This window comes from Syzygium oleosum, unplaced genomic scaffold (genome assembly GCF_021117445.2).
Source record: "Syzygium oleosum isolate NSW1041296 unplaced genomic scaffold, Sole_v2.1 Sole_v2.24, whole genome shotgun sequence".
In the NCBI taxonomy this organism is placed as follows: Eukaryota; Viridiplantae; Streptophyta; class Magnoliopsida; order Myrtales; family Myrtaceae; genus Syzygium; species Syzygium oleosum.
This window is the reverse complement of record NW_026607508.1, coordinates 5,382,897-5,402,064: the sequence shown is the minus strand read 5'-3', so window position 1 is coordinate 5,402,064 and position 19,168 is coordinate 5,382,897.

Sequence of the window (19,168 nt, the reverse complement as noted above, 5' to 3'; positions counted from 1 at the left end):
ATTAACCCTAGAAATGATGGTCTCATGGTTCGACAATTTCGAATTGGACACGATTCCCAATTTGGGCTCAAAATTCCTAATTTTCAATTGAATTTTGGGGTTTTCTGATTTCTTTGTTGAATTGTTCAATTGGACCAACCATTATGTAATTCAAGGTTCCAAAATCATTTGTTGTGAAGATACCATGACTTAAAAATGACTAGAAAAGATCTAATTGCATTTTTTGTTCAATTCGGGTTTGATTTTGCCCAATTTTGGGAAAAACACATGCCCGATTGAGATTTTTCAAAATTGATGATGTATTAGTGAAATTGGATTTAAAAGAAGACTAAGGACTATTTTTATGGAATTTTATGATTCCATTTACTATTTTTCTTGATTTTCTCACTCATTTGGACTAAAAGAAATTAAAGAAAAATTCAGGAAAATGCTAAAAAAATCATTTTTGTTTTAGAAATATGTTTCTAGGCTTGACAAAGATTCCTAATCCTAATTTTGAGATTTTTGAAAACATGAAAAAAAATGAGCTAAAAATCAGTTGTCAACGGCTGCCCCCTCTTTGAGATTAAGCTCGTTAGAGGTTAATTTCAAAGACAAGGTGACACCTGAATTTTTAGTTGACTCAATGAACAAGACAAAATGAAAATTTCACAATAACTGATTAGGGATCCTGCTTTTGAAATTCGTGATCTAATCCAAAGGTTTTCTTTTCAGAACACATTTTGAGAGGTTCTTAATGATTGAGGGAGAGAATTTTACCTATTTGTGAACGTCTCTTTGTTGCTTATCCAAGAGTATGAATTGATGGCGGTAATGATTATGATGATTATTCTAATTTCGTGGTTTAAGGACGAACCCACGAACCATGAACACCTAAGGCTCATCGCCTGAGGATTTAGAAATTTGCCTAGTGGTTCCTCACCAGTAAGACTTTAAAATTTGCTTAGTGACTTCTCGTCAGTAGGACTTTGGAAATTGCCTAGTGGTTCCTCACCAGTAGGACTTGAGAAATTTGCCTAGTGGTTCCTCACTAGTAGGTCTTTGGAAATTTGCCTTGTAGCTTCTCGCCAGTAGGACTTTGGAAAATTTGCCTAGTGACTCATCGCTAGTAGGACTTTGGAAATTTGCCTAGTGGCTCCTCGCCAATAGGACTTTGGAAATTTGCCTAGTGACTCATCGCCAGTAGGACTTTGAAAATTGCCTAGTGACTCCTCGTCAGTAGGACTTTGGGAATTTGCCTAGTGACTCTTCGCCAGTAGAACTTTGGGAATTTGCCTAGAGGCACCTCGCCAATAGGACTTTAGAAATGGCCTAATGACTCCTCGGCAGTAGGACTTTGGAAATTGCTTAGTGACTCCTTGTGAGTAGGACTTTGGGAATTTGCCTAGTGGCTCCTCACCAGTAGGGCTTTGGAAATTTGCCTAGTGGCTCCTGCCTAGTGGCTCCTCGCTAGTAGGGCTTTGGAAATTGCCTAGTGGCTCGTCGCCAGTAGGACTTTGGAAATTTGCCTTGTGGCTCCTCGCTAGTAGGACTTTGAAAATTGCCTAGTGACTCCTCGCCAGCAGGATTTGAGAAGGCTTCAAACAATAAGTGCCTTGACCATGAGTTATGTGATTTTAAGGTTTCACTAACCTTTGTATGGTTTTTAGTTGACTAAAAACTATTTTGAAAAGTGGTTTTGAAAATAATCAAAAATTGTTTGAAGTGTGGTTTTTTTTTTTTTTTGCTTACCACAAATTGTTTGAAAACTTTGTTTTAAGTTGACCAAAAACTTTTGAAATATGATCTGGAAACATGCATTCTTTGCATTAATGCATTTCAGACAATCAGATTTCCTTTTCAAGGAATTATTTGAACAAAGTGCTTGCAATCTTTCAAGAAATGCTTGAAATGATCATTTGGAAAACCTTCATTAGAAAGGATTTGTCTCAATCCATGAACTTGGTCTTTTCTTTATCTGATTGAAATGGGAATTGTCTGATATCCCTCAATTTTATCTCTCTTAACCATTCCTCAGGTGTTCGGAGATGTTCGCAATGTATACAATCCAATTGATCCTATAAGGTCTTTCAAAAGGTTGTAATGTTGGCTTGGTCAATGGCTATTCAAAGAATAGGCATTTTGAGGGCAAGAAAAAGGATTTCATCATATTTGACTTCGGGTCTACAAGTTAAGAACCTCTAAGACAAGACAAGATATTATTGCATACACTCCTTGAAGCGATGACTTCTTGTCATAAAGTCACATTTTTACTTCTCAACATCCCAATCTGAAGAGTCTTTGGGGAGGGGTTATATTATTGGCATTGGGTAGGCTCAAAAGGCTCATTTATTTGAATTCGGGCTTTTTATGAAATTGGTGATCTTCTTGGCATCACCACCCTTTTTCTTTTGTCTACTAGGGATCTTTCTTTTTATGAACATCATAGTCCTTTAAATGTTTATCAGGATTTCCTTTTTCGCTTAGACCCACTTATTGTGATTTATGATCTCTCACAATCTTGGCTCTGCTTTATCATGACTTTTTTTGTAATTTCGAGCTTTCTTTTGAACCCTCTTTTTCTTTCTCATTTTTCTTGGGCATTTGGCCTTACTTTTACTAGGCACACTGCTTTTTCATGCCCTTGATTCTTTTGCATCCTCTAATATTTTGGCTTTTGACCTGTTTGAGTTCTAAGGACTCTATGTCATGCTTTTTTTGTTTCTTGTCTATTCAAGGTGGATCATATGCTCATGCTCTAGTGTGAAGAGATGACCACTAATTTAGGGTTCTGAAATGAATATTCAGGCTCAATTGGGATTTGCCAAAGGTAATATGTTTGGGTATAAGAAATGAAGTGCTCTTCTTCCTCTTGGGATGTCTTGAACTTCCATATGACTTCATCTGAAGTTATCACAGAAAGATTGATGCAAGAGTATGCAATAGAATCTTTTTTGATCCTATTCTCCATAGCTGTCAACCACAAACCTCCCGATTTGCCCCAATGTGGGGTGGTTCTTAACAGGGTTGTTTTGGAAAAATTTCTCCACTGTTTCGGCTCAAATTTGGTTTGCAAGGGATAAGCATGTGTTTGGGATAGTGTAATGACTGCCTTTCATCACTTCAATCCATGTAATTATTGCGAACATCCCCTATTTCCTTTGGATGAGTTTTTTTCTCACTCACTCCTTCACTTTGACTTTGAGTGTATAGGGGACGTGTTTGGATATATCTTACCTTTCATCATTTGAAGGTCTTTCCATTCGATTTGATCCAAACTTTTTCTTTGAAATTTTTCAAAGCCTTTTGTCAAATTATCCCTTTTAGGGAATTTTGATACTTAATGCATTCTCAAAGAAAGCTTGTTTCTAAACTTTTGATTTGAAACATTTCTAAGGTATTTTTTTTTCAAAACAATATGTTTTGTTTTGCTCAGTCTTAGTGTCATTCCGCTTGGGGAAGAAAAAGTTCGATTTTCTCTTAGAAAGGCAACTTTTTTAACACATGCACTCACGATTTAGGGATACCTGTCTAATCAACTTACCAAGATCCCTCTTGTTTGCATGTTTTTGCTTTGGTTCCACTGGGGATTCTTCTATTGTTGCTCCCTTTTCTTTGTCTCCCTGGGGATAATAAAAAAAAAGAAGAAAAGCACATTAGGTAATATCAACGGAAAAATTGAATTGGAAGTGATACTTCCCTCTATTATTTGACAACTTCGTTGGGAATTCTGAAACCATCGACTTGTTCAAACTCCTTTTGCTTTCTTCTGCAAAACAGATAAACATGTTCATGAAATGCGTGGTATGCATGATATGCATGATATGCACATGTTCTAAAGTGACCCAAATCTCTTCTTGAATATTCGTCTTCATTTTATGGGGAGAAAATCTTGACAGCATCTGCATTTACAGGATAGGCCAATTCTGTTCCAGTCATATCTACAAAAATCAATGCGCCTCCAGGAAGGACTTTCTTGACAATGTATGGACCTTCATAATTCGGAGTGAATTTACCACGAGAATCTGAATTATTGAGGATGACTTTCTTCACTACTAAATTCTCTGTTTTGAAATGCCTTGGTTTCACTTTTTGGTTAGAGGATTTGGCCACTCTTCTCTGATAGGCTTGTCCATGGCATATAGCTCTTAATCTCTTTTCATCGATCATGTTGAGTTGTTCATATCTTTGTTGAATCCACTCAGCTTCTGAAAGCTTCAATTGGGGTAGTATCCTTAATGAAGGAATTTCTGCTTCAACAGGTAGCACTGCTTCCATTCCATAAACTAAGGAAAACGAGGTTGCTCCAGTTGATGTTCGAATTGAAGTTCGGTATGCCATCAGAACATACGGCAACTTTTCGTGCCAATCACAATAATTTTCAGCTATCTTGGCCAATATCTTCTTGATATTCTTATTTGCCGCTTCAACTGCTCAATTCATTTGTGGACGATATGGGGATAAGTTCAGATGTCGGATGTGGAAGTGTTCGAGTAAATCATCCACAATCTTGTTGTTTAGATTTGAGCCGTTGTCTGTAATTATTTCTTCCGGAACCCCATACCTAGCAATGATGTCCCGCCTAATGAATCTTGCAACATTCTTAGCAGTAATATTCGTGTATGAGTTTGCTTCAATCCATTTGGTGAAATAGTCAATAGGAACTATGTGACATTATGAAATCCGGTCCACTTGGGATTTATTAAATGAATGGTTTATGGACGTGCTTGTAGTTAGATCTCGCCCGGAACTGATCATTCCTGGGATACTAACCGTTAGGGAAAGGCAAATTAGGGATTTAAATTCGCACGACTAAAGAAACTCGATCGTGAATTGACTTTCGACCATAGAATTGTCGATGTGACATTTTGAGCCAATGTAGGCCAATCCAAGGATAGTTAGGGATCGATTCGCCACTGTCATATTAGTGGATCGCGGGTGATTCCGCTTGACCACGAGATGAACTGACAAATAACCCTAAACCTATACCAAACGATCGCGTCCGTCGGAACTAGCGATCGATCCTCGCGATTAAGTGACAACCGAGGTCGTCACAACCGAGTGAAATTGAACGTGGCTTGATTCAGTATCGGCCATGGGTCAAATGTGCGAATTTCCCCAAAAGCCACCCGTTAGTCTGAGATATGCTCAAGTTACGTTATTTAAAATTTAGTCATTGATTAGAGACCAATTTGGGCATTGGAAATTGGGAAAGTCACGACAGAATATTTGGACGACGTTGTTATTGGCATGATCAACCTTAGAATTGTCCGAATCCTTCAAAAAAATCGAATTCCGGCGAGAAGTGGCAAATGACCATTTTACCCCTGGAGCTTTGTTAAGGCCAAGTGTAATTGGGGAAGGGCATTTTGGTCATTTCACCCTCCCTTTAGAAATAGAAATTTTTGGACAATTTTGCCCTTGGACTTTTTATGAAATTCCCATTTTGCCCTTGGATATTATGGAAAAGATTTGATCTCGGCCGTTGATCTCAAGATAAGATCGAATCTTGGCCGTTGATTGGAAATGTGAGAGAGGGGCATGATGATCATTTAGGCTTGGGTTAGACACCAATTATTGGTGTTCATCATTTATAAACCCTATTTCTCTCTCTCTCTCTTCACTCTCTCACCTCTCTCGGCCTCACCGTCTCTCTCTCTCTCCCTCCCAACCGAGCCAGCCCCTCCCCATCGTGACCGTGGCCGTCCGGCCTAGCCAGCAGTCGCCGCCGCCCTCTCGTCCAGCCGGATCAGCCGCGCCGGAGCAGCTCGCCTCACCACCGCCGCTCACCTCACCATCTCTCTCTCCCCTATTCTGTTTTCCCCACCGAAACACCATCATCTTTATTCTATCCTGATCAGCCACGGAAGACTAGCCACCGTCCAGCCAGCCGTCCCCGCCCGCCGTTTAGCCGCTTGCCGTCGCCACTCGCCGCCGCATGACCGCCGCCCCTTTCCCCTTCAGCCAAGCTAGCCTAGAGTCCAAGTAAGTCGCCCCCTAAATCCTATTTAGGATGTCGGGTATCGATAGACATGATTAGGGGTTGAATCGGGTTTATTAGGGGCTGTTTTGGGATTAATTAAGGGCTGTTAAGGGCTGGTTGGTGTGGACTGATTAAGGGATGATGTTGGCCGACTTTGGTGGTGAAATGGTAATGGTTTGGGACTGAATTGAGGCTGAATTGGATGCTGGAAATTGTGGCTCGTATTGATGAGCATAAAACTTTATTTAGGGACTAAATTGTGTCGGGTTGGCATGCCGTGTTGTGGCTGAATTGTGGTGGTTATTAGGGCTGGAAATAGACTCTGAAATGCTGAGTTCATGCCATGATTGTGGCTGTGATTGTGGGCCCGATAGTGACCTTGTAAGTTCGTTGAATCGTGAGTTGATTGATTGAAATGTGGGCCGTCATGTGCGCACATGGGCTGAATTGAATTGACTGGCCATTGGCCGTGATTGAGTATTTATTGAGCATGTGAAATACGGGAAGTTTGATGCGTGCATCGGCCGAATTTGATCGGCTAGTAAATTGCAATATTGGCATGTAAATCAAGCGAGTGGAGAAGTGAGAAATTGGGTGTGATGCTGTATGTGTGGCTATGAAAATCCCTGAGGCGGTATCATTACGCGGGGAATTGTGCCATCCTGAGGCGGTACCATAATGCGGGACGATGCCCGGTATTACCGGAAGACGGTCAACCTGAGGCGGTACCATAACGCGGGTTGTACCGTAGGTGGTGGATGTTGAGCCTGAGGCGGTACCATTACGCGGGCAAGATACATAGCCTGAGGCGGTACCATTACGCGGGCTAAGAAGTGTTGTGAATATGAGTTGGTCGCACTGAGCCTGAGGCGGTACAATTACGCGGGTCACTAGCGAGTAGAGTGGAAAATATGAGTTGGTCGCAGTGAACCTGAGGCGGTACTATTATGCGGGTCACTGGCGAGTCGAGTGGAAAATATGAGATGGTCGCAGTGAACCTGAGGCGGTACCATTATGCGGGTCACTGGCGAGTCGAGTGATAATAGTGTGTGAAATGTATTTGGAATGTGCATGTGATTGGAAAGTTTGTTATTGTGGCTAACGTGTAGGTTGCACGCAGGAAAAGCCCAGGTAAGTGTAAATTGTGTGCCTGTTATGTGGTGATTAAGTGTGTTTGTGTTTGAACTTGTCTGGAGGTACGTGATAGCCTAGGTGGGGTTTAGGGTGTGTACTTATTAAGACGTGTTCTCATGGTTGTTTCAACCAAACAATTGTAGAACCCCGTCTTGAGCCATGAATCTACCGCCGCCGCCGCCGCAGCATTTTGGTATCCCGATGCACACCGACCATAATGTTGTAGAGTACCCGGTATACGATGATAAGACCTGGATCAAACATACTACTGTAGTCTGGGTAGACGTAGGACTACCTCTTTGGTAGGCCCACACCTACATCGCTTGGATGTTCAGGGACGGGTTGGATGAGTTTGGCCCAGTCCGTGGCTTTGATGTCTCATTTGACGGAGTTGGGGATTGGGATCCGTCAGCCATACCCCCCCTGATGGTGAGATGACTAGTTTGGAGACTAGTCTAGCGCAATATGGGCATCAGGCCGCACCTGCAGCACCTGAGCCCTCAGGGGCCGAGCATGATCCTGCGCCGGAGGAGTCCCAAGCAGGGTATGATCCTATGGATGTGGATCTCGAGGTAATACCAGAGGAGGAACCAGAAGAAGAAGACCCTGAGGATGAACCTAAAGAGGCGCTGGAAGAAGAACCCGAAGATGAACCCGAAGAGGACCCAGAAATGGAACCAGAGGACGCACCCGAGGACGAGCCAGAGGATGAGCCAGAGGACGAACCGGAAGTGGAGTATGACGAGGAGGAGCAAGTCGAGGTTCCGGTGGAGTCGGGTTATATAGACAACCCGATTGAGATCGAGGCTGATTCAGAGTCCTCAGAGGAGTCGGTAGCTCAGGAGGATTCAGACTCGGGTCCTAAGGAGTCGGACTCGGAGTGGACGCCATCCAAGGGGCGTAGGGGCTAGTGTAGGGGTTGAGAGTAGGCTTCTTGAAGTGTACTATTTTTGGAGATAGGGTATACCCAAGCTACTGATCTTTTTGATATCGGTGGTGCATAGTTTAGAGGTTCGGTGTGCATGTATATGATATGGTTGTATATGGAGAATATTGTATAAGTTTAGATAAGTAATGAATGTTTATTCTCCCTTGTACCCCTAGCCAATTATTGTTCGGGTATTTGTGGCTTTCGCTGATGGATTTAAATCTCTGATAAGTTGAATTGGGTCGGCGATTTTCTTGGACGTCGCGATAGTGGACCAAAGAAGTGTGTCGCGTGCTCGATGGGGTTCGGGGCGTGACATCACCGTTTGATTTGGTATTAGAGCGAGGACAGCTCGATCTAAGTTGGTCGAAATCTGGAGTGATAAGGAGCAGAAACCCTGGGGTAGTAATCTAGGGAGACCTTAGCGAGTCATAGGGTGGAATGAGCTACGCGTGCCTCCAGATTGTTTGTTGTGATTGCTGAGTGAGTTGATTATTATAACGATTGAAATGCAGGTGCGTCTGGACCTGAGGTAAGTGCACTGACCTTATTGATTGTGGTCTTGTGCTGTTATGGTTGATTACCTGCTGAGTGAGTTATTTTGTTAATTCATTGCCTAGGACTAGACTGGCATAGTTGGCCTAGGTCTCTAATTCCTGAGTGAAATTATAGCAGGTAGGCGAGTGGTAAGAATCGTGAAGATGAGTTCGCGAGGTAGAGGAACTGGGGTCCATCCAGCTCACGAGCCCGACTTACAGGAGATCCGAGAATGGATGCGGTCATGAGGACCCTAGAAGAGATTGGTAACCTGATAGGACGGCAGACTCAGGAAAGAGCTGCCACTATTGCCCAAGCTGCCGAGGCCGCTGCTGCCAATAATAATAATGGGAATCAAGGGCAGGGGCAACTAAATGTGAATAGGCAGATGCACCAGTTAGTCGAGCAGTTTCTGAAATTAAAGCCCCCTAAGTTTGATGGTAAAGGCAATCTTGAGGTGGCATCGCTGTGGGTAGAGGAATTAGAAAAGGCTTTTGAGGTATTGGGATGTACAGATGAGGAGAAAGTGACATTAGCAGTGTATCAATTACAAGGAAATGCAAGTGATTGGTGGAAAGCCACCAGAGGAAGGGTGTTCTCGGCTGGTACCGCCCAGACTTGGGCGATGTTTGTGGAAACCTTTAATGGTAAATATTTTTCTGAGAGTGCCCAGGAACAGAAATTATCTGAGTTTATGAGGCTTCGTCAGGGGTAGAGGACAGTGGATCAGTACAAGGCTGAATTTGTTCGGTTATCTAAGTTTGCCCCAAAGATGGTCAAGGACCCGTTGGATAGGGCTCGAAGGTTCCGAGACGGCTTGAAACCGGACCTTCGCAGCCAAATGATTTCGTTAAATTTAAGAGAGTAATTTGAAGGTCCTTAGAATGTCTACTACTTGAAAATCAACCAAGAAAGGCATAAGGCCTATATTTGCTTCTAGCTCGATGTCGCCGATAACATCCTTCTTCATCCCGTCAAACGAACGTACGGTCACCTTTGAAGGTTTGATGAATTCTTCGCTAATCCCCAAGCGATGTAATGTGCTTAGTGGACACAAATTAAGTGCGGAACCATTATCGATCAGCACCCGTGACACTTCCTTGCCCCGGCATTTGACGGCAATATACAGGGCTTTATTGTGGGAACGTCCATCAATTGGGAAATCTTCATCAGAGAAGGCAATCTGATCCTTTAGAAGAATGGCACCAACAAAGTCTTCCAGTTGTACCTCATTAATCGTCTCCGGGACATGCACCTCATTAAGAAGCTTCATAAGCACCATTTTGTGGCTTTCTGAAGTCTTGAAAAGATCCAGTAAGGAAATCTGTGCCGGCATCTTTCTTAATTGCTCAATTACTTCATATTCACTTGTCTTCATGATTGACAGCAACTGTTTGACATCCTCTTCAGTTACTCCCTTCTTTTCGTGCTCACCTTCTTTTGGGACATAACATCTTCCCGATCTGGTTATTGCATCAACTTCTTTAGGTGTGTAATCGCATGATACACATTTGGTATCAAATTTTTCCTTTGGAGGCAAAGTGATGATCACAGGCTGCACCTCTTTCTCTTCGATTTTTAGTTGACCAATTGGGAGCTCAATAGTAATTAGTTCAACATGATGCTTTTCTTCCTCAAGTCTATCCACTTCATCAAGATTAATCAATAGTGGTGTAATCATGGACACTATGCTTTTGTTAGCTTCAATAGTATCCATTCCACCCCAACCATCAGGCACGATATTTTTCTCTTTGGATACCCATGAAGGTGACGTGTATTTGACACAGTAGTTATACCGACCACTGTCTTGTCCCAGATAATCCACAATTTCGCCTTGTTTTCGTGCTTTGCGAACAAATCGCCTGTCTCCTTGGCGAGCCTTTTTCTTCATTTTCTCGTCTTGATCTTCTTTTTCCTCGAGACTTAATTTGTTGATTGGGATTTCATCCATGCCTCCCCATCCATCAAGCACAATAGTTTCGTTTTTAAAGGCCCAGGGTATAGGTGTGTATTTAACACGGAAGTTGTATTTTCCACTGTCTTGACCAAGGAGGTTTACAGTGTCACCTTGTTCAAATGAAGTTTGGGTAAACCGCCTTTCACCCTGCCGAATCTTTTCTTTTTGCTCTTCAAATTGATCCTCCTCATCACAGGATGGAGTCTCATTTTGTGTGCTTAGCTCATCATCCATACTGCCCCAACCATCGGGCACAATCACTTTATTTTTAAAAGCCCACGGTGGTGGAGTATACTTTACTTGGAAGTTATATTTGCCAGAATCTTCACCCAAGTTGTCTATAACTTCCCCTTTCAAGAATGCTTCATGGCGAAAGCGAGCATCTCCTTGTTGGGCATATTTTAATTTGGCCTCGTATTCATCTTCTTCATCAGGCCTTATTATTTCTCCTTCTGTAAGGACCATATTTACCACATTGTGCTCAGGAAGAGGGTTCTGATGCACATTTGGCTCTGGCTCTTGAAAACTTAATATCTTCTTGTCGAGGAGTTGTTGAACTTTGTATTTCAAGACTGTACAATTGTTCACATCGTGTCCTCTTTCTCCCATATGGTATGTGCAAGTCTTTGACTCATCGTACCAGGGGAACCTTGTAGGATTATCTCTTGGTACTTCTTTGGCCACCAAATGCCTTTCCAACAGCATCGGTAGTAATTTCGACAAGGGCCGTGGCAACGGAGTGAATTGCTTTACGGGTCTTTTCTTTGGCTTAAACTGTTTTGAATTTCTCCAAGGGACGTTTGACTGTTTTGGGAATGAAGCCTGATTAACATTGGGTCTAGACACCATAGCCACGTTACGCACAGGCTCTTTATCCTTCTTCCCGAGATAAGGTCTTCGCGTTGTCATTTTTTGAGATTTTTCTTCTTTCAACGACCATTCAACTCTTTCACCGTTCTTCACCAACATGGTGAGCCTTTGAAGCTCATATCCCTGGCTTGCAAGGCATTCTTCAATTTTAGCTAATCTTTTGGCCTCCTCTTCATCCTTGGATGTGTTTTTAACCCAAATGTCTTCTTCTAGATCCACTATTTCAGGTACAGATTTTGGAGGATTCTCCTGAATTGGTTCTTTACTTCATTGTCTCTTCAACAGGTACCTCGGCGGTATTTGCAGCTCCTGGATTTGAAACCGTAGGATAAGATCCCTTCGCAGTTATAATGAAGGTCTTCATTTCTGCCATCATGGCAGCCATTTGTGTCAACTGGTTTTCTACTTCAGCCAGCCGAGTGCGAGTCTCTTCCTCAGCCATTATTATTTGCAAGCGAGTTTGAGGTCTTTTACCTTCCGTTGCTAAACAACCTGTTTTCATGAAAATCATCGAGATATTAGAATTGATGAAATGAATATGAAGACCTATATTCTTTCAATTGTATGTTTTCTTGTGATTAACAAGGATAAGAACTTTTACACAAGCCTTAGCCTTGTATAAAACTTCTCATCAATGTTTTTCTCACGGAATCATACAATTCAAAGAATTGTAATCCATGGTGATTGTTTCTTTTATGCGAAATGTGCTTTAAAACTTCATCAAACAATCATGCATCAAGTAATTGTTTTAATTTTGAAGGTTCATATTACAATGCTTTACATCAAAATGGGGGAACACTAGCTTAAACAAGTCTAGGCCTCTTGCTAGCTAAGGTATCTTCAGCCTCTTCATATTCCTTGACTCGTGTCTCCCATTCTTCCACGTCAATCGTAACTTCTTCAGGAACATATGGCTCAACACCTGGCGTGCTCGGCACAATATACTCCGGAATGTACGGCTCATCAAGATGAGTAATAATACTCAAAGGTATATATGGTTCGACATCAATCGGTCTTTTAGCCTTCAACCATTCTATGTATTCGTTGGATGCCAAGAAGAGCTTCATTTCTCCTTGTAAATCTTCAGGCCATTGCACTATTTGCTTGGTTGATTTCTTCAAGGAATACATGATCTTCTGAACCTTTATTTGCAACTCCTTATTTTCATTCTCCGATTGGGATTTTTGTGGTATATCAAATGTGAACTCCTCGGGATGCCAAGTAGGTAGAACTTGTTGAATTATTCCAAATTGTCGTACCACTCTTAGTGGGCAATAAGCGGCTCCACCATTCAATCCAAGCAATGGCACCAAGTTGCCTTCTTGACAAGTGATTTGAGCTGTCACTATCTTTGGCCATTGAATTCTCCATTTGGAATTGGTCGGGAGTCAATGCCCTAATGAAGTTTGCCCACTCATGAAAAGAGTATTTTGGCAATTTGTCTTGGAGCTTCAAATACCTCTCAATAGGGTTGGTAGATGAGTCGATCTCTCTAATACGCATATGACGTTCCCAAGGTCGGATATGGGAAATGAACCATACAGAAAGTAACCCGGCTGAGGCTTGAAGTACACCTTTTTGGCGACGTTGGTATTTGTTCAAAGAAATGATGGTTTCCGCTAAAAGCATATTGGAGAAATCCCATTTTAGGCAAGCTTGCCTAGCAATCACCGCAACAAAAGGATTCAATCCGGTCCTTGATGTAGGGAATAAGACAAACCCGAAGAAAGCAAGGATGAAGACTTTTGCGGAAGTATTCCCAGTTTCCTTTGGCAAGTTGGAGTAATTAGCCACCAAGTAAGATAAAGGAAACTTCCCGGTGTTCGACTTGATCAACTTTTCCACTTGAGGAATCTTCAAGTTCAAAAATTCGGCTATGACACTCGTGGGTTTCAATCCAATTGGGGGCTCAACGATTCTTGATTCAAAATCAATCTCAATGGTCGCCTTATACTCTTCTAATGTAGGTACCATCTCATGCTCGCCTAATTGGAATGTGGCAGTGGTAACTTCCCAAAAATGGGATAACGCTTGAATCAAGCTCACTTGGTACTCTAGATTAATGAGTTTGAACAAATATCCCAATCTTTCCCTCACGTAGGCTTTGTTGTCTTTAGTCATGTTCATCCACCATGCCAAATATCCCAATCTTTCCCTCATGTGCCGTTTTTGGCATCTTTCATTCAGGTATTTCCCCGAATACTTGGTGTGCGTGAATTATGTGTTAGGGTTTTCAAGGTCGCCGGTTTGAGCTCGCCGTCGGCAAGCCTCCGGTGACCTTTTGATCAATCTGATTGCATCATTGTGATGTCCCCACATCCTATTTTCAATCTACCCTATTCGGCACTCCAGTGGATGTTTGCCGGCCGGCGAAAAACTCGATCAAAAACCCTAAGTCGCCACTGACCAAACCGAGTTTTTCAAAGCTTCAAATCTTTATTCTAATCATCCTAGCCATCTAAACCGATTCCTATTACTACCAAACATCAAACAAAGGTCGAGGTACACCAACCTGGATGGTCTAAGACCACTGCATTGCTCCGGCGAGGTCACCGGAGCTCCGGCGAAGAGGTTCTAAAACGTGGCCGACTCGGTTTATGCCATTTTTCATCCACAAATGCAATCAAATACATAAATCATGGTCAGAAACATGTTTTGAACATCAATATACCAAGATTAGTCAAAGCAATCACTCAAACATGCACATCGATGACAAAACCAAATTCTAGAATTTTTCAATAAAGCTGATCGGGAAGAGTTTTTACCTGATTCGTCCAACGATCAGATGAAATTGTTGAACCGAACGGGGCCCCGGGGATTGTTCCTTGACTCTCGATCTTCCTCCCGGTGTGCTCGGTTTCGCCGGAACAAGTCCAAGTTGATCGGACAGCACTTGATTTCAGGCCTTCGCGGTCAAGTTTCTCGGCTTGGCACGGCGAGGGGAGGTCAAGGCCAACTCGTGATTCGCCTGCGTCCCGCCGTCTAGGGCGGCGCCGAACACTCACGGGGGAAACCATAGAAAAACATGCATAAACAAACTAAAACACTATTCTAGAATTCTGGAAAAAAAATGATCATGAGCGATATTTACCTTCTTCGAATGTGTACAAATCGTAGTTCTCGGACTAATTTGCGCCCGTGAAGTTGTTCTCTGATGCTCAGGCTTCAAGTTGATGTCTTCAATTCCATCGGGAAAGGTCTAGACTCGCCGGTCGGAGCTCGGTTTTAGGGCTTCACGGTCAACTCACTACTGGATTTCCAGGTATGGAGATCCACGATCGGCACCGATTCGCCGGCGTTTTCCGCTGGGAAAATGCCGATCACTCGGCCCACGAGACCTCAACACACCTTTGTTTCACAATCTCTTTCGTTCTTGCTCTCTGGAGTTCTCTCTCTTTCTCTCTCTCTGGCATTTCACCGAACACCCCCTCTTCCAATGTTCAAGTTTTTTTCGTTTTTGTTCATCAAAATTCCCGTCCAAATTCGGTTAGAACCGACTTTGAATCGGTTAGACCGGATAACCGATGATAGCCGTGATTATCCAGCTATTAAATCGGTATTTCGCACGTTTTTGTGGTGCGATTAAGGCTAGTGAAGTCGCGGGCTTGAAATGCTTTTTTCTGGGTTTAATGGGTCTTTGAATGAGTCGGCGAAAAAGATGAATAACTCGGGTCGACCCGGCAGACCCGAGTTGGTCTAAATTCGCAAATTAAGCTTAATTTTGACCCAATTTTCAAAATTAAACCCCAAAATTGAATTCCTCATCATATTTTGAACCCAAATATGTGATTTTCCCTAATTTTTGTGATGATCATGTCCAAGATTTTCACATTTTTGTATTCGGGTTAATAGAGTTTTATTCAATTTGATGTCCTAATGACCTGATTAGGCAAAATTGATGCCAAAATTGAATTATCCACATTTGATTAACCCTGAAAATGATGGTCTCATGGTTCGAAAATTTCATATTGGGCACGATTGGGCTCAAAATTCTTAATTTTCAATTGAATTTTGAGGTTTTCTGATTTCTTTGACAAATTGTGCAATTAGACCGACCATTATGTAATTCAAGGTCTCAGAATCATTTGTTGTGGAGACACTATGATTTAAAAATGACTAGAAAAGATTTAATTGCATTTTTTGTTTAATTTGGGTTTGATTTTGCCCAATTTTGGGAAAAACATATACCCGATTGAGATTTTTCAAAATTGATGATGTATTAATGAAATTGGATTTAAAATAAGACTAATGACTATTTTTATGAAATTTTCTGATTCCATTTGCTATTTTTCTTGATTTTCTTACTTATTTTGACTAAAAGAAATTAAGGAAAAATGCTGGAAAATGCTAAAAAATTATTTTTTGGTTTAGAAATAGGTTTCTAGGCTTGGCCAAGATTCCTAGTCCTAATTTTGAGATTTTTAAAAATATAAAAAAAATGAGCTAAAAATTTACGTGTCAAGAGCTGCCCTTCTTTGAGATTGAGCTCGTTAGAGGTTGATCTCAAAGACAAGGTGACACCTGAATTTTTAGTCGACTCAATGAACAAGATAAGATAGAAATTTCACAACAATCGATTAGGGATCTTGCTTTTGAAATTCGTGGTCTAATCCAAAGGTTTTCTTTTCAAAACATATTTTGAAAGGTTCTTAATGATTAAGGAGAGAAACTTACCTGTTTGTAAACATCTCTTTGTTGCTTATTCAAGGGCATGAATTGATGGTGGTGATGATTATGATGGTTATTCGGATTTCGTGGTTTAAGGACGAATCCACGAACCATGAACACCTGAGGCTCATCGCTTGAGGATTTGGAAATTTGCCTAGTGGTTCCTCACCAGTAGGACTTAGAATTTGCCTAGGGGCTCCTCGCCTATAGGACTTTGAATTTGCCTAGGGGCTCCTCGCCTGTCGGACTTTGGATTTGCCTAGTGGTTCCTCACCAGTAGGACTTGAATTTGCCTAGGGGTTCCTCGCCTGTAGGACTTGAATTTGCCTAGGGGTTCATCGCCTGTAGGACTTTGGATTTGCCTAGTGGTTCCTCACCAGTAGGACTTTGAATTTGCCTAGGGGCTCCTCGCCTGTAAGACTTTGAATTTGCCTAGTGGTTCTTTACCAGTAGGACTTGAATTTGCCTAGGGGCTCCTCGCTTGTAGGACTTGAATTTGCCTAGGGGCTTCTCGCCTGTAGGACTTTGAATTTGCCTAGTGGTTATTTACCAGTAGGACTTGAATTTACCTAGGGGCTCCTCGCTTGTAGGACTTGAATTTGCCTAGAGGCTCCTCGCCTGTAGGATTTGAATTTGCCTAGGGGCTCTTCGCCTGTAGGACTTTGAATTTGCCTAGGGGCTCCTCGCCTGTAGGACTAGAATTTGTCTAGTGGTTCCTCACCAGTAGAACTTTGAATTTGCCTAGGGGTTCCTTGCCTGTAGGACTTTGAATTTGCCTAGGGCCTCCTCGCCTGTAGGACTTTAATTTGCCTAGAGGTTCCTTGCCTGTAGAACTTGAATTTGCCTAGGGGCTTCTCGCCTGTAGGACTTTGAATTTGCCTAGGGGCTCCTCGCATGTAGGACTTGAATTTGCCTAGGGGCTCCTCCCCAGCAGGACTTTGAATTTACCTAGTGGTTCCTCACCAGTAGGACTTGAATTTGCCTAGAGGGTCCTCGCTTGTAGGACTTGAATTTGCCTAGTGATTCCTCACCAGTAGAACTTTGGGAAGACTTCAAACAATGAATGCCTTGATCATGAGTTATGTGATTTTGAGATTTCACTAACCTTTGTATGGTTTTTTAGTTGACCAAAAAGTATTTTGAAAAGTAATTTTTGAAATTAATCAAAACTATTTGAAGCGTGGTTTTTTCTTAGCTTACCACAATCTGTTTGAAAACTTGGTTTTAAGTTGACTAAAAACTTTTGAAACCTGGTCTAGAAACATGCATTCTTTGCATTAATGCATTTTAGATAATCAAATTTCCTTTTCGAGGAATTATTTCAACAAAATGCTTGCAATCTTTCAAGAAATGCTTGAAATGATCGTTTGGAAGACCTTCATTAGAAACGATTTGTTTCAATCTATGAACTTGGTCTTTTTTTTATTTGATTGAAAGGGGACTTGTCTGATATCCCTCAATTTTATCTCTCTTAATCAATCCTTAGGTGTTCGGAGATGTTCGCAATGTATACAATCCAATTGATCCGATAAGGTCTTTCAAAAGGTTGTAATGTTGGCTTGGTCAATGGCTATTCAAAGGATAGGCATTCTGAGGCCAAGAAAAAGGATTTCATCACAACTGACTTCGGGTCTACAAGTTAAGAACCTTAAGGACAAGACAATATATTATTGCATATACTTCTTTGAGTGATGACTTCTTGTCATAAAGTCATGTTTCTACTCCTAACATTCCAATCTGAAGAGTCTTTGGGGAGAGATTGTATTGTTGGTATTGGGTAGGCTCAAAAGGCTCATTTATTTCGATTCAGGGTTATTATAAAATTGGTGATCTTCTTGGCATCACCATCCATTTTCCTCTTTTGTCACTAGGGGTCTTTCTTTTACGATCATCAGAGTCCCTTAAACATCCATTACAATCTCTTTTCTTTTGCTCATTCTCACTTGTTGTGATCTATGATCTCTCATGATCTTGACTTTGCTTTATCATGACCTTTTTTGTCATTTCGAGCTTTCTTTTGAACTCTCTTTTTCTTTCTCATTTTCTTTGGGCATTTGGCCTTGCTTTTACCAGGCACACTGCTTTTTCATGCCCCAGATTCTTTTTCCTTTGATCTTTTTGAATTCTAAGGACTCTGTGTCATGCCCTTTTGTTTCTTATCTATTAAAGTGGATCATATGCTCATGCTCCAGTGTGAAGAGATGATCACCAATTTAGGGTTCTGAAATGAATATTCAGGCTCAATTGGGTTTTGCCAAAGGTAATGTGTTTGGGTATAGGAAATGAAGTGCTCTTCTTCCTCTTGGGATGTCTCAAGCTTCGATATGACTTTATCTGAAGTTATCACAGAAAGATTGATGCAAGAGTATGCAGTAAAATCTTTCTTGATCCTATTCTCCATAGTTGTCAATCACAAACCTCCTGATTTGCCCCAATGCGGGGTGGTTCTTAACAGGGTTATTTTGAAAAAAACTTCTCCACTGTTTCGGCTCAAATTTGGTTTGCAAGGGATAAGCATGTGTTTGGGATAGTGAAATGACTGCCTTTCATCATTTCAATCTATGTAATCCTTGCAAACATCCCCTATTTCCTTCTGATGAGTTTTTTTTTTTTTGCTCACCTCTACATTTTGACTTTGAGTGTATAGGGGACGTGTGTGGATATGGCTTACCTTTCATTATTTGAAGGTCTTTCCATTTGATTTGATCCAAACTTTTTCTTTGAAATTTTTCAAAGCCTTTTGTCAAATTATTCCTTTTAGGGAATTTTGATACTTAATGCATTATCAAAGAAAGCGTGTTTCAAAACTTTTGATTGAAACATTTCTGAGGTATTTTCTTTTCAAAACAATGTGTTTTGTTTTGGTCAGCCTTAGTGTTATTCCGCTTGGGGAAGAAAAAGTTCGATTTTCTCTTAGAAAGGCAACTTTTTTAACACATGTACTCACGATTTAAGGATATCTGTCTGATCAACTTATCAAGATCCCTCTTGTTTGCGTGTTTTTGCTTTGACTCCATTGGGGATTGTTCTTTTTTTTTTTGCTCCCTTTTCTTTGTCTCCCTGGGGATGATAAAAGGAAAAACACATTAGGGAATATCAATGGAAAATTGAA